General features: G+C 35.0%; 1 non-coding gene across 1 annotated transcript; it reads left to right on the top strand.

Annotated features, from left to right (window-relative positions):
- The first annotated feature begins 5,995 nt into the window (after positions 1-5,995).
- Positions 5,996-6,102, top strand: LOC142173872 (small nucleolar RNA R71). Its single transcript, XR_012703235.1, has one exon. It is a non-coding gene; the product is annotated as a small nucleolar RNA R71 (small nucleolar RNA).
- Positions 6,103-6,550: the final 448 nt, after the last annotated feature.

Here is a 6,550-nt window from a genome sequence, read left to right as displayed (position 1 = left end):
ATCTTGGAACCCGACAAAAGTTACAAAATCCGAAAGCCCATTCAACCATGAGTCTAACCATACCAATTTTACAAAAATCTGACCTCAACTCGACCTCTAAATCCTCAAATCTTATTTTCAAATCCCTAGGTTCAAATCCCCGATTTACACCTCAAAAACATGTAATCTAGTCGGATTATTCGATGATAATTCAATATTATGGAGTAAAAATGATCACAAGTGACTTACCTCAAGATTTCCCGTGATTTCTCGCTCAACAATTGCCTCACCCGCTTTTGGAAATATATAAAATGATAAAATTTCTCGGACCCTTTTGTTTTGTACACTGCCCAGTGCTTTTGCACTTGCGGCTCACTAAGCCGCTTCTGCGGTTCTCGCTTCTGCGGCCAAGCTGCCGCTTCTACGGCTAATCACGCTTCTGCGAGGAGCTGCCTGCTTCTGTGAAGATGCCTCACTAAGCGCCCTTGCGCTTCTGTGATCAAACGCCCGTAGGTGCGGGGCCGCTTCTGCGGCTACCTGCCGCTTCTACGATCGAAGCCCCAGCCACGCCTGGACGCATCTGCGATGGAAGGCTCGCTTCTGCGAGCTCGCACATGCGATGGAATTTCCACAGGTGCGATTGTATCAGATAGCAGAAACTTTCAGATTTTCTTCTAAGTCCGAATTCGATCCGTTAACCATCCGAAACTCACCTGAGGCCCCCGGGACCTCAACCAAATATACCAACAAGTCCTAAAACATTATACGAACTTATTTGAGCCTTCAAATCATATCAAACAACGCTAAAACCACCAATCATACCCCAATTCAAGCCTAATGAACTTTAAAACTTTGAATTTCTACAAATGACGCCAAAACTTATCAAATCACGTCCAATTGACCTCAAATTTTGTACATAATTCATAAATGACATAACGGACCTATTCAAATTTCCAGAATCGAATTCTAACCCTGATATCAAAAAGTCAACCCCCCGGTCAAACTTTCCAAAAATTTAACTTTCGCCATTTCAAGCCTAATTCCACTACGGACTTCCACATAATTTTTAGGACATGCTCCTAAGTCCAAAATCACCATACGGAGCTATTGGAATCATCTGAATTTAAGTCCGAGGTCGTTTACACATAAGTCAACATCCGGTCAACTTTTCTAACTTAAGTTTTCAATTATGAGACTAAGTGTCTCATTTCACTCTGAAATCCTTCCAGACTCGAACCAACTAACACGGTAATTCATAAAACAACTGTAAAGTATAACTTGAGCAGTAAATGAGGGAACGGGGTTATAATACTCTAAATGACCGGCCGGGTCGTTATATTTTACTAAAAACGTATTTTTTCAGTTGTAACATATACTTTTTTTTACCTTTTGCTTTTAACAGAGAAAAAAAAACTTTAAAGAAACACATATATAAAAAACATATTCCTCTACCCCCAAGCTTAAATAATATCATGACCACATGATAAATAAATTAAAAATAAAATGAGATAAAGGAGCTTCCCTGATTTTTTTCGATTCTGTCCTCATTTATTTTTTCTTGGCTTCTCAAGGTTTTTCTCATATAACAAAGACAAGATTATGGCAAAAAAATATTCTTTTTCATGATAGGAGAAAACTTTCATTTTCGAAATCATGGGAGTTCTTCTTTATCATGGCAAAATATATTAATACTTATTACATACACATAGATATATAATATAATACAAATATGCAATTATTAATTTTTTTTACTTTCTTTTTTAAGGAAAAAACTAATTTTATTATATATATATATATATATATATATATATATATATATATGGGAAATATTATATGTTACTACTAATAATTACTTAAAAGATTAAAGAGAGGAGAGAAAATAGTTCTGAGTTTAACGTCGTCAGTTTGACTTATTTTAAAAATTAGGCAAAAAGGATTGTTGAAACCCGTTTATCGAAGAATCTGCTGATATAAGGCTTCACATGACCGTTTACTGTGAATCTGTATCCCCCATCTGTATATTGTATTTCAATGGCACCATAGGGGGTCACTTCTATTACAATGTACGGTCCTGACCAACGTGACTTGAATTTTTTCGGGAATAATCTCAACTGACTATTGTACAAAAGAACTTGGTCTCCAACTGTAAACTCCTTATGGAGAATGAAGTTATCATGCCATTTTTTTTTGTTTTTTCTTTGTACAATTTAGAATTTTCATATGCTTCAAGTCTGAACTCCTCCAATTCATCAAACTGCAACAGGCAATTTTTACCGCTTCTCTGGCATTTGTCGCAAGTGGCGACATAATTTTTTGCATCTCTAATAAAGTGGGCTAGAAAAAATCAGCTTCAAGCACTTTTGCGGCTGTTCTTCTTCCTCCATAGTGTCCTCTTACAACTCCATCATAACAGTGGCTTAGGATATTGTTCATCTCTGTTTCTGGTACACATCTCCTGACCATGCCATCTACACAAAATTTAAACAAGTAAGGATTTTCCCAAAAATAATATCTTATTTCTTTTTTGAGTTTTTTTCGTTGTTCGTAAGACAAATCTTTTGGGATCCACCCTCCAACTAAGTAGTTGCCAATGTCAGCAAACCAAGGTGGTTGATTTGCAATTGTTGTGATTGTATAGACATGCTCATCAGGAAATTCCTCCTTGATATCTGTTGTCTCCGTTGGAGAATTTTTCAAACGTGATAAATGGTCAGCTACCTGATTTTCTGAACCTCTCCTATCTTTTATTTCAAGATCAAATTCTTTCAAAAGAAGTATCCATCTTAGAAATCTGGGTCTAGCATCTTTTTTTGCTAAGAGGTACTTTAAAGCAGCATGATTAGTGAATATTGTAACCTTCAATCCTATCAAATAAGAACGAAATTTGTCAAATGCAAATACTACTGCAAGTAGCTTTTTCTCAGTTGTGGCATAATTCTTTTGAGCTTCATTGAGGGTTCTACTGGCGTAGTAAATAGGCCTGAAAATCTTGTCTCTCTTTTGTCCCAATATCACTCCAACTGCTATATCACCTGCATCACATATTATTTTAAATGGTTCGCTCTAATCAGGAGAAACAACAATTGGAGCATTAGTCAAATGTTCCTTGAGAATCTCAAATGTTTTCTGCAATTATCTGAAAATTCAAACTTCACATCTTTCATCAGTAGGTTAGTCAGAGGTTTTGAAATTTTTAAATTTTTTTATAAACCTTCTATAAAAACCCGCATGCCCTAAGAAGCTTCTAATACCTTTAACAGTGGTAGGAGGGGGTAATCCTGCTATAAGATCAATTTTAGCCTTATCAACTTCTATTCCTTTAGCAGAAATTTTATGTCCTAAAACAATTCTCTCTGTTACCATGAAGTAACATTTTTCCCAATTAAGAACCAAATTTATCTCTTCACATCTTTTAAGCACCAAAGTTAAATGATAGAGACAATCTTCAAATGTCTTACCAAAAAGTGTGAAATCGTCCACGAAAATTTCAAGAAACTTTTCAGTCATGTTTGAGAAAATTGCCGACATGCAACACTGAAATGTAGCAGGAGCGTTACATAGTCCAAATGGCATTCTTCGGTAAGCATACGTACCTTGGGGGAATGTGAATGTGGTTTTCTCCTGATCTTCTGGAGCAATTGGTATCTGATTATATCCAGAGTATCCGTCAAGAAAACAGTAAAAACCATGGCCTGCAACTCTTTCAAGTATTTTGTCAATAAAAGGTAAAGGAAAATGATATTTCCTTGTGGCATCATTATGTCGTCTGTAATCAATATAGACTCCCCATCTTGTGACTGTTATGGTAGGTATGATTTCATTATTTTTATTACGGTCATACCTCCTTTCTTTGGTACTACCTGCACATGAGTTACCCAAGAGCTGTCAGATATCGGATAAATTATACATGTTGCTAGAAGTTTCACTACTTCTTTCTTGACGACTTCTTGCATTGTTGGGTTCAGTCTCCTCTGGGGTTGGACTATTGCCTTGTAATTATCCTCCATAAGGATCCTATGCGTGCAAATAGATGGATTGATTCCTTTGATGTCAGTTATAGTCCATCCTAAGGCTCTTTTGTATTCTCTTAACACCTCCATTAGTTTTATTTCCTGTTTTGCAGTCAAAGAAAATGAAATAATTACTGAAAATAATTCAAGTTCAACAAAAATATAGTTCAAATGAGAAGGAAGAGTTTTGAGTTCAATTTTTGGTTGAACTTCTTTTACTAAGACTTTCTCATTTTTTAGAATCTTTTTCCAGTATTTGAGCTTCTTTTCTAATTGTGATGTCATCATCCGTTATGGTACCTGACTTTGCCAAATATCTTTCCAATGAATTAGTAATCAACTAATCATCTTTATATTCATTTGCAAGGTCATTCAACAAATCAACTTGAAAACAAGATGATGACGACCCATCCTCAGGATATTTCATTATTTTCTTCATATCAAAAATCACTCTTTTCTTAACAACTCGCAAAATTAATTGTCCTTGATGGACATCAATTATTGCTTTTCCTGTTGCAAGAAATGGTCTGCCTAAAATCAATGGTACCTCAATATTTTCTTCCATTTCAAGTACTATAAAATCTACTAGGAATATAAATTTATCAACTCTAAGAGGATATTTTCAACTATTCCTTTTGGGTTTTTAGTACTTTGATCAGCCAATTGTAGAAACACACCAATGTCCTTTATTTCACCAAGTTCTAATTTCCTGATAATTAAAAAAGGCATTAGATTTATTAAAGCACCTAAATCACATAATGCTTATTCAAAGTGAGCACCTCCCAAAGTACAAGGAATTGTAAAACTGTATGGATCACCAAGTTTCTGTGAAAGCTTATTTTGAAGTATAGCACTATATTTTTCTATAAGCTTAACTACTGAAACTTCTTCCAATTTTATTTTACTTGACAAAATTTCTTTAATAAATTTAGCATATGCCGGAATTTACTTCAAAGCATCTGTAAAAGGTATGTTAATGTAAAGTTGTTTTAAAATTTCTAGAAACTTTGAGAACTGTTTGTCAAGCTTTTCTCTTCTTAGCTTTTGGGGAAAGGGGAGGGGTACAGAGTAAAGATTTGTCATCAATTCATTTCTTGTACCTTTTTCCTTTATCTTTTTGTTCTTTTAGAAGTTTAGAGTCTCTTTTATTCTCACCTTTATTTACATGTTCCACTTCTTGTGGCTTTCATTGTCTATATGCATATGGATCATCAAGAGTTATACCTGACCGCAGAGAGATGACTTTGAGGTGTTCCTTTGGATTTTTCTCGGTGTTACTTGGTAGAGCATCTTTTATTTGCCCATACATGAGGGTTGCTAATTGGCTTATCTAGATTTTCAAATTCTTGATGGCTGAATTTTGACTTTCAACTTTCTCGTCTGTAGCCTTAATGAATTTGTACATCATGTCTTCAAGGCTTTGCTGAAGAGCTCTTTGGGGATGTTGTTGATATTGCTGAAAATCTTGTTGCCCTCTATTTTGATTTTGAAAATTAGGTGGTCCATGCACATGTTGCTTTTGATTAAAAAATCTTTGAGGATTTTCAGCACCATTTGGGTTACTCCATTGGAATCCTGGTTGTTTTTGTGCAATGGGACTACCAAATGGGTAATTGATTCTATAACCAATAGCATTTGCTTGTTCTTCATGTTGAGTTGAAGCTTGACACTCATGATTGGGATGATTACCTCCACAAATGTCACAGTTCTCATGTTGAGATGATGATTGAGCATTTACCTGAAAAGCCTCAACTTTTAGTGTCAGAGTTGCAATTTGATGTGCTAATGAATTCCAAGCTTCAACTTGATTGACTGATGCTGCTTTCTTAACAATCATTCTGTTTGAGGGCCATTGAACAACATTTTCAGAAATTTCATTGAGCAATTGCATGGCTTATGTAGTGGTTTTTCTCATTATGAATCCTCCTGATGCTGCATCAATTACATTTCTAGCAGAAGATTTAAGACCATGATAAAAAAATATATATAAGATATTAGGATCTTGGATACCATGGTGTGGGCATTTTCTTAACATTTCTTTTAATCGTTACCATGCTTGGTATACAGATTCAGAATCTGTCTGCATAAAATTATTGATTTCTTGCTTCATTTTAAATATTTTTGCAGGTAAAAAATATTTATTAAGTAATTTCTGAGTTATTTGGTCCCATGTAATGATTGAACCTCTTGGCCGTCTTCGCAACCATCTTTTCGCTTCACATTTTAATGAAAAAGGAAAAAGCCACAACCTGATAGCATCTGTTGTGACTCCATGTCACGACCCAAAATCCTAACTTGTCATGATGGCGCCTATCGTGGTACTAGGCAAGCCAAAATTTATAAAATAACTCCAACACATAGCACAAAATGGATTTAAAAATAATTTAAATGATAACAACTTCTCATAAACAAGATAGAAAATACAAAATACGACGTGGAAATTCCCAACATCGGGGTGTCAATGAGTACATGAGCATCTATACATCATAAGTCTGGAAAACACTATCTAATATAGTCTGAAAATAAATACAATAAGTGAAAATATCGGGAAGGAGAAACAA

This window comes from Nicotiana tabacum, chromosome 2 (assembly GCF_000715075.1).
Source record: "Nicotiana tabacum cultivar K326 chromosome 2, ASM71507v2, whole genome shotgun sequence".
Taxonomy (NCBI): domain Eukaryota; kingdom Viridiplantae; phylum Streptophyta; class Magnoliopsida; order Solanales; family Solanaceae; genus Nicotiana; species Nicotiana tabacum.
This window is presented reverse-complemented; position numbering and strand designations above follow the sequence as displayed.